At 38.3% G+C, this 10,288-nt stretch overlaps 1 long non-coding RNA gene across 1 annotated transcript in view; it reads right to left on the reverse strand.

Annotated features, from left to right (window-relative positions):
- Window positions 1-304: 304 nt before the first annotated feature.
- The window catches only part of LOC116687999 (uncharacterized), a 14,739-nt gene continuing 4,755 nt past the window's right edge, over window positions 305-10,288 (reverse strand). The window contains exons 2-3 of the long non-coding RNA XR_004331676.1: window positions 8,779-8,786; window positions 305-378 (exon numbers count right to left, since the gene is read on the reverse strand). This is a non-coding gene — a long non-coding RNA (uncharacterized LOC116687999). The remainder of the gene's footprint in view (window positions 379-8,778; window positions 8,787-10,288) is intronic.

Below are 10,288 nucleotides of genomic sequence, written 5' to 3' on the forward strand. Positions count from 1 at the left end.
CTTTGCAAACTGTAGCATGGTAGGGTTAAACTGATCCATAAATACATGTTTAATGAGCAGGGAATGTTAATCACCTCGCAGTGTAATATGCCTTAGAAGTCTTGCAGGGGAGAAAATCCTCTTACTTCTTCAAAGTGTTTCTGCCTCTGACCTTTTGACAAACTTTCTGCGTGAATTTTAAATGGTGTGTTGTCTACCGTTACATCAGTACAGCTATTCTGGTTCTGCACTTAATGTTGGTACACCTGACTCTCATCCTCTCCTGTTGTCTGTACATATACACTTGTAGTCATTACTAGGGGTGGTTAGAAAAATTGATGCAGCATAGTATTGCAATATTTTCCGGGGCAATACTTTATCGATACACAGATGCCAAGACTCATATTATATAAATTGCATAAGAGAATATAACCTTGTGATACTACAATGAGATGTGTTGCTTGGGCTAAATGTTTAGTTTTAAGTCAAAGCCACGTGAGATGTCACACGCACTCTTATTTAAATAGACTGTCATCAAACTAAAATGCAAAGACGGTTTTCTTACCTGTTTGAACATATACAGCTTCAATACATGTATATGAAAAAATATCTAAAATGATAGCCTATATTAAATAAAAAAGCTGGCCTATCTCTGAGAAAGCTCCTTGTGTTGTTTTCAACAACAGTAACAGACTGATTAAAAGAGGAAGGGAGAGAGAGGGAGGCTCATTGACAAGAGAGAGAGCTTTCGATGGACTCAATTGTATGTTACGAAAACTTTCTTTGACCATAAAGACGATTTTTACTGTACAGTCCTGTGGTTTATCAGTGAAGTATCTGAACTACATTGCAGAGTGGATTCCTTACTCACAGAGTGTTGGCTGATTTGTAATGAACGGGTCTTGGGGCGTTTAATGCGCATTGGCAGGTCATTGTTGCTACAAACGTCTCGTGTATGTACTGTCTATATCAAATTATTTTTATGAACTATGGTAATTTGGCCATGGGTCACATCTCTAGCCCGGGTCCAGCAGGCGCAATCTCACACACTGTTACTCATAGAACTGAAGTTAGTTAAGTTACATCCAGTAACTCCTGTTTTTTCCTTGTTTATTGCCTTGTTTTTTGCCATGGCGGTCGCCACGACAGACCGTATCCAGCGGAAACATTGGTACAAATACAGGTTTCCTCTCATGCTTGACAATCACAGGCATAGCTTTACAGAAGAAATGGGTCATGTAACGTACCATTAAAAATTGTAGGTAGAAATGATATTGTCTTATTCTATATCTCGTTTGAAAATATATTGATATAAGGTAAAATATCGCTCAGTTCTACCATAGACAAGCATCCATAACCAGTCAAAAATATTCTCAGTGGTTAACTGATTAACGGTTAATTGTTGACCAACCCTATTTCAAACTTATGTTGCTCAGCTTAAATTCTTTCAGGAAGACCTAATTTAATCAATGCTTTCTTCCTAAATGGAATCAGCGGATGCAGGCGTTCACTTTCCTGCTTAACCAATCAGAATCAAATTGCAAGGGCCAATCACAAAGTCACAACCCTGCTTTAAAAAATCTGTTTCTCCCTTTGCTACTCAGCTATTCAGTTCAACCCTCCACCCCATGCATATCTGCAAACATGTCTCTTTTTAATGAAATGAAAAATAAACATTTTGTATGATGTGCCAGCACTATTGTTAAGGTTTGGTTTGGCTTAGTCACAAAAACCACTTGGTTAGGTTTAGGGAAACAGGGTTTGGGTTAAAAAGACTACTTCATTTAGGTTAGGCAACCTTTGTCATTATGGTCACAACATGGTAAGTCACTATGCATTTCAATCATGGTTTTAGTCAAAAGGTAATGCGTTAGTCACATCCTACCTGTTTCTCTTAACTTGTCTCAGTCAAATTTTAGAAGTGGGGGAAATGCATTAAGTTCCATGAGATAGCAGCACAGGATGTGGTAAATATTATGTCTCTCTCTCTCTCTATATATAATATATTAGAGGATATGTATAATTAATTAATATTATATATTGAGATATATAATTAAATTTATACATAGATATATATATATATGTATAATTTAATTTAATTTTCCCACAAGGACAGTCTGAGCAGCATTAAACAAGTGACTTGCAGTTGTGTAATTTGGTCCACGACGTTTGGCTGCACTTCCCAACCGCATTTGAAAGAACATTTGAAACCGGTCAACCCTGTCGACTCATTGCAGCATATTCTGTCTTAATACATGGATTTCAACAAAGAAAGCTCCTAAATTGGGACACAGTTCTTTTCTATACCACTGTATTTCTGTCACACCACATATATGGATTTGCTGTCCACAGAAATTTATGGAGACAGTTTGAAGAATCTGCAGATAGGAAACACTATGAAACTGTGAAGGAGGTACACCTGGTATATCCCCCTGCAAAGTCATTCTTGGAGGGCATCTATAACATTGACTGAAATTCTCTTTCTATGTATTTGAGCTGAGTGCCAAAACTGGCTCAAATAATTGCAATTGAAGTATAGGCAGTTTCTCACTCACCCCATACACAATGTAGACTGTTGGATGGAGAACAGGTATTAGCCCCATAGATCATGTAAAATTAGCAGCAGGAACCCCTGTCAGCCCAGACATTGGCACTTTATCTTGGACTTTTGGCAGACTGTTGCCTTAACAGGTCAAATGATATCTATAAATCAAGGATCCCCTGGCGGAGAACGCGAGGGAGAGAGGGAAATGCATGGAGCTGGCACTGAAACTCCCAGGGAATTAAATGGCAGTCATAAAGCCTAACCCAAGGAAATAATCCAGTCCATTTCATAAAGGATTAAAACCTTTAAAGAAGATTGATTGCCTCTTTTTCCTTTTCTACCCAATGTAATCCTAGATTATGGAGTGCACTTGGGGTTAGATTTTTAAAGAAATTTGCACAGGATTAATGATAAAGGGGGCATCCATTCTTAAGATTGCCTTGCTGGTGTGGCACAGAAAAAGATGCTCTTTTATGGTCTCATCCTCCGTTCTGTCGCAAGTGACTTATGTTTCTATATGTACTAGAGGAACGGAGGAGGAGGTAATGTTTTCTTTTCAACATCTGTCTTATTTCCTTTGTATCCCTCTCACATTGTAATTAATAAAAACAATTATAAGAGGTATAAAAACATCAGATAGTAAAACTTTTAAATTCTCAATGGGAATGAAAGAAGTGTTAAACCGGTGCATAACTAGTTCTGCCAAAAATTACTACATGCATATGGTCATATCAAAGGTTAAAGGAATAGTTTCACATTTTGGAACATACTTAATAAATACACTGTATGCATCTGTTGGCCAGATCCCAAATCTGATAACAATCCATCTGTGTTTTCCCGGTCTACATGCAAATCAGGGTCGACCCTCCGTCAGTCTAGAAGGAGGTAATGCACCAAGTTGATTGGTAACTGATAAACGGCAGAAGAAGAATAACTTCTGCACTTCAGTGGTTTAACTACAACAAATACAGTTCAGCTAGCGTTAGCTAAGAACCATCCATAACACAAACACATGAAAGTTTTATGGTCTATATAACATCAACAGTAGTCTTGCATTGCCCGACCCCTCTTCACAGTGCTGCAGAGGAGGGTCTGGCTAGTCCACACAGCATTCTGGGATGGGAGAAATACGTTCTCTGGTTCATTGGCATTTCTTTAAACCAATCACAATCGTCATAGGCGATAAAGAAACTTGTTTTGGTGGAACGTGTACATTCAAAAGTTTTTTTAGTTGTGCAACAGAAAACTCTGATTGGACGGATAGTCTAGCTAGCTGTCTGGATTTACCCTGCAGAGATCTGAGGAACAATTAACCATAGTCCTCAGAAATCCACCAGAGTTTAAAATTCCAACGCAAAGAAAGCAGAAGGTAACAGAGATACACTACCGGTCAAAAGTTTGGGGTCACTTACAAATTTCCATGCCACTCCATTATAGACATAATACCAGCTGATCTGAGTGGGTGGCTGATCTTTAATGCAATATCTACATTGCCCATTATCAGAAACCATTGATCCAATGTTCCAGAGGCACATTCTGTTTACTAATCTGATATCATTTTAAAAAACTAACTGAGAAAACACTGGAGAATCTTTTTGCAATTATGTAAGCACATAATTTAATTTGAAAACTGGTGACCGGGTTAAAAAAATCAATGCAACTGACCTCAGCTGGTATTCTGTCTATAATGGAGTGCAATGGAAATTTCTAAGTGACCCCAAACTTTTGACCGGTAGTGTATGTATCACAAAAGTGGAATGCCATGGATATAGACTACATCTACAGTAACTACCCTGTTCCCTCACCCATACAGATCATTAAGTGGTTGTGCTAATCAGGGATCAGATAAATGCCACAGCAGCTCAGTGCGCCTTGTATTTGACTGTATGTGTAGAACTAGCTGGAGCCATTTTTCCTTCTTTCTTTATTGTAAAAGAGAACAACTCCCTGGTAAGTTAGTGTAATTGCAATTTTCACTTTAGTTATTATAAGGACAGAGGATAAAGACCATAGATGTATTAAGAAAATCCTAAAATGAGTGTATTTCCACAGACTGCTTACTGATTGATGCTGAGACGCATGAAGTTGAACTTCGTGTAAATGGGGTCTGAGAGTCTATTTTCTGTTGCAAATGACTTGTGTGTAAATTGGAAGTATGTACTAGAGAGAGTGCGGTAATAATGACCCTTATATAGGACTATATGCAGTATGTCCTTTATTCCTACCGTCTAATAGTCTTTTAATACATTTGTTAGTTTACTTCACTTTCGGTTACGCACGTGACGCAAGACGCAACTAGTTCCATTTGTTCCATAAAGTAAACAAAACTTGCTGTTGACTTGACATGAACCCCGGTCTCCTGCGTGAAAGGTCTGTGTACTTGGCGGCCAACGGATTTTCATTTTGAAATGAAAAAACCCAAAAACGAACAATGGGCAATTTCCCAATTACCATTTAGTAAATAAGTAAACAAAAAACAGAAAACAACACGTTGTTTGTTTTTTGTTTTATCAAAAAATGGAATACAAAAAACATCTCAAAATATGTTAATATAAATCTTATTCCTCAATTTTATATATATATATAATTTTTTTTTGTGACCCGGAAGCGATTGTAAGTAGTAAGCTTTGTATGCATGCTAAGCTAACCGAGGCCACAACATAATGTCCATACGTGCAAACTAAATAATAGCTACTTATATAGTGTGTAATATGTTATAAATTGAAGAATGACAGTGTCTGAAATATCCTGCATATCTTGTCCACAGACATATCATCTTTTAGTGTAACCCGTTTGTCTCCTCGAAAGAGAACATAACTTCCCATTGTCGTTTGCACAGACATCCAAAGTAGATAATGACAAATGGCAGGTCACAAGAAAATACCAATGCAAAATTAATGAATATGACTTATACGTGTATTTTAATTTCCAATTTCCATCTATAAACACATCAAAGACAATTGGAAAACAAGATTGTTTTCCATTTTTTTAATATTAAAAACAAACAAAGAACAGGTTTTCCGGTTTTTTTTGGTTTCCCTATTTACCAATGGTATTTGGGAAACTGTCCGTTTTTGTTTTGTTTTTTCATTTCAAATTGAAAATCCGTTGGCCGCTAAGTACACGGCCCTAACCTGCCTCCTCATGCCGACTTTGGCACTCTTATTTATACTTTATCACCTTTCTTCCTGCTTTGCTCCCGTCATAATTACTACAGCTGCTGGAGGGCGCCACCACTATAAAGGTTTTTATGGGTCGTAATTACAGCACAACAAAATTCAGTTGTGTTTTTAATAGCAAACGTAGTAGTGGATCTCCTGTGAGTAGAGCGATTACTGTCCACAGCGGGACGCGAGAAGCACTGTGACAGACAGACTGGGATATCAGGTGAAGAGAGCCATTAATGATATGTAATCACAGAGTCTGGTTAGCAGCGTCGGGGCAGAGGAACGGTAGGGTGTGTGTGTGTGTGTGTGTGTGTGTGTGTGTGTGGTGTGGGTGTGTGTGTGGTGTGGGTGTGTGTGTGTGGGGAGACAGCGTACCTCAAGCGGAATGCTCCACCACCCATGGAACTAATTTAAAGTCCTCGTTTAGAGGCTGTCACACGGAGGGCTCTGACGACCACTGATCTCTGCACATTTAACGGCCCAGGCAGCTGTCAGGGGGCTGACAGACAGGCCACTCCACTGACTGATTACACACAGGGCCAGAGTGAACTGTGATCTGGTGAACTTTATTTTCCATGGCAGGCCCAACGTGGGGTGCATGCCTCAGCTCGGTGGCCACTCACATGGCCGCGCTGCTTCAGGGAGACTCGCCATCTCCTCCATTAACACCACATACCTGTGTGAATAATCCCTAAGAGGTTATGATTTATTAAATTTGATGATGGAGATCCTGTAACACCATTGCAATGAAAAAATAAACACATTTAGAGTGTTTTAGTTGCATCCTAGATAGAAGTAGAACAACCGCCTCATGCTCTTCTTCAGCCTACTGAGCCACAGTATGCAGGTATTAAAGCAATGAATGTAGGCATTCTAACTGAAGATCAAATATTATATTAAAGCCTCACTTATCCTAAAGTCTGCATATTTCATTCCATGATACAGACCTCTTGAGTATTAAATAGGATTACCTTTTCACAGAAATCATGTCTCAGGCAATTGCAAATGAAAGAACTGTGCCAATCCCTTCACCTGCCGTGGTGCTGCCAGTCTGTGTGAGTGAGGCTGTAAGAAGGCTATTTTAAGGAGACTCAGGCACAGGTTTATCCATATCCATTGGGAAAGGAATAATCTGAACTAATTTTAAGATTAATCAGTAATTACCTTAAAAACCGCACATTTCCCAAGTGAGAACACATTAGTGGATTCTCTAAAATTGTTGAAGTGATTTCAAAGATGCAACCCTCCGAGTCTGACATAAAACACCAGATGGAAATTTGAGAAATAATTACACCAATGCCTTAAACTTTAAATGCATGTGTGCTTTGCCAAATATTCTTACCTGGAGCAATGTGGGATCCATTAATTGTTTGACACAGATAGAGATTTGAGTTAAAATAATATTGTTTATGAACTTTTTAGAATATAGTTTTGATGATGAAAAAACATTTCTTCCATGTTTTATTTTTAAGTCACTCATAGATGTCAATAAGGGATATCTTTTAAACGTAGAGCTTTTTTTTCTCAACATAGCCAATTATTTTTTATGTTATAAACATGTTAACCTCCTGCTAAACATAGGCTAATTTCACTGTGTCCCATTCTTGTCCAGAGTCAAGAATCACTGTCTTGTGGTCATTGCAGCATGTTTTAAAGCACAGTCCCTGCTGTGCAAAACTCACATTCCTCATTAAAATTAAATATGTATTACTAAGCAAAGCAACAATAACATTTAATGTCCTTAATATATATTACACTAATTCCTAGGACATAGGGGAGCAACAACGCTCAACTCATGGTTCAATACAATTCACGATTTTAAATTCACGATACAATTTACAACAAACGATTTATTTATTTTTTTAACGGAATGAAATGACTGAAAATGTTTCTTTATATAAACTGTGCTTATCAAAAGTCCAACTGAAATAGTATGTTATCTTAACTAACAAATAGATAAACATTACAGACAGGCTTGTTTATTGCTATGGTTAAATTTAAATGGTTTAAAAAAAAATATGATTCATAATAACAACACCTCTTTTGACCAGTCGTTGGCTGGTCAAAAGAAAAAGAAACACTAGATGGCTGAAATGGTGTTTTACAACAACATTGAACACACCACAAGCTTACGGAGCCAGACCAAAACGCAATGCTAAGTCCCAGCAGCGGTGTCCATGCTGTCTCAAACATGGATGTATTGAGAGAACAGTCTCAAAGTGCAGCTAACATCAGTCTCCTCTGTGTCTTTAGCTGCAGACTGTTGTACGTCCCGGAGTTGGAATCCTTTCCAGTGAAATACAGACGTCAGCAATTTAACCGTGTTCAAGCCAGCTAACGTCACTAGCCAATGATAGGCTAGCGTTACCTGCTGTATAGCGTCACGCCATAGACTGTTTACAAATTGCATCGCGATTTATTTTTTAGCTCAACCGGTTGTAATCAATAAGTGCATTCAACCACAAAGGAACAAACATCAAACAGTAAGTACTAAGTAGCTTTAAATAAGCCAAACTACAAAGAGCCACATGTAAGTGCAAATCTTTTTTTTTTATTTATAGAGCAATAACAGCAAATAGTCAGGATTTTGTTGTGTGATGCGGTGTGGCTCGCAGAGAGGAGCTTGGCTGATACAGAGCAGAGGGGACGGGCTGTAGTGTAAGGTTCAAGCATGTCCAGGATGTAAGCGGGGCCTGAACCATCCTTCTCTGTGGATTTATTAACACACTTAAAAAACTTAAAGCATTGCTGATAAAAGCAGATTAGCATTTGTTTGTTTTTCTAGTGAACTAAAAGTGTCCGGACAAAACAAGATAAGTCAAGGAAATTACGATGGACATTTTTCACTAAAGATAATTAAGAAAATAACTGTTTAATCGATAATGAAAATAATCTGAGTTGCAGCCCTAGCATGCACTCAAATTTAAGAAAGTTTTTTTTTCAAAAGACTTATCCCATAGCTCCACAGAGGCGTGAACACTGTGACATGTAAATACACAACCTCTATATATTTTCTGCTAACACTTGAAGTAAAAAACAAATACAAAAGCAGGTTTCTTTGTCTGTCACTGAAGGAGGGCTGCTGACATCTCTTTCTACCTGGAAAAAAGAAAGCCATCAAATAAGCATTCCAGCCTGTCTACCTGCAAATCTCCCTCCATCTGTGGATTAGATTTAAATCTGCAAAAATCTTGGGCTGGTGCTACATCAGAGGATGTGCAGTGCCGGGTGAAGTTACGTAACTCATTAAGACCTCACTGCTCTCTCCTGGGTTGGTAACTTATCCCTCCAAACTTGCAGCCTTTGAGCAAATAAAGCCGTATAAGAGGTTTGATATATAAGACACCCGCAAACTCTGTAAAACTTTCTGACCTAACACAGCTTGAGGGCAGCCCATTTGAACTGCATCAGGGAGCATCGTTATACCTATTGTTCTGCTTTCTAATCAGCCGTATTATTAAGATAAGATAGACTTTATTGATCCCACAATGGGGAAATGTATACTTGTCACAGCAGCTCAACGTAGCACAACAAATAAGAAAAATACACATTAAATATAAATGGGATAGACAAATACACAAAGGATAAAATAGGAAATAGAAAAAATAAGAAGCGAGTAATAACGGTAATATGTACACTATATACAGATGAATATGAAATGTCAGATTGCGCAGGTCACAGTAAGACGTACAGAGTAATAAATCAATAACTAGAAATAGTGCAGAACAGCTGTAAGTGTTGGCTCATGCCCACCTTGCACAGTGTAGATCAACATACAAAAAAATAATAGCACACTGTTGGTAATGTTTTTTAATTGCAAGCCATAAATCCTAAGGCTCAGGTGACAATTTGAACAATTTAGTGAAATATAATTCTAAAAGTATGAGAGACCCTGTTGTGTTACTCCCCAGATTTTGTTTAGGAAGTTTCAATAGTTTTTTTTTTATGTCAGACTTTCTTATTTTAATAACTTCTTTGTCCTTCAAGAGGATCGTGCTCTTAGGCTTCCATTACCTGTCTTTCACACAGCACATTTGAACAACATTGCTATGATTGGCATTCTGCATTAGCAATCCCCTCCCCGGCCTCCTTTCCTATTGTCATTCCACAGCAGCGCTGAGCCGCAATGTTCTCCCTCACTCTCTGAACTGCCATGACAACGTGCTGGAAAAGCCTGACGAAGCCCGAAGGCCTCCTCAGTCAAGAGGGCTCTGCTCGCCTCTGCAGATGACTGCACTGTTTCATTTATTTTCATGAAGGAAAACAAAAGGCAAGATTGAACAGGGGATAAGGCAGCCCAGCTAAACATGCCTGAGAGACTGACCCCACATACTGGAGTTGGCGGTGCACAATATACCACAAGATTCTGAGCTGGGCAGACCAGGCATGTCAGAAATATATCAGTGTGATGCAAACGACAACAGATAACTGATCTCAAATTGTATCACTTTGTACCTTCTGATACTATGTTGCATCACTATAATATTAATGGCTATAGTTTTTGTTGGAACTAAGAGGAATACTTTGTTTTGGGAAATAAACTTATTTGCGTTCTTGCAGGAAGTTAAATGAGAAGATTGATACCATTGTCATGTCT

This window comes from Etheostoma spectabile, chromosome 4, assembly GCF_008692095.1.
Source record: "Etheostoma spectabile isolate EspeVRDwgs_2016 chromosome 4, UIUC_Espe_1.0, whole genome shotgun sequence".
Taxonomy (NCBI): domain Eukaryota; kingdom Metazoa; phylum Chordata; class Actinopteri; order Perciformes; family Percidae; genus Etheostoma; species Etheostoma spectabile.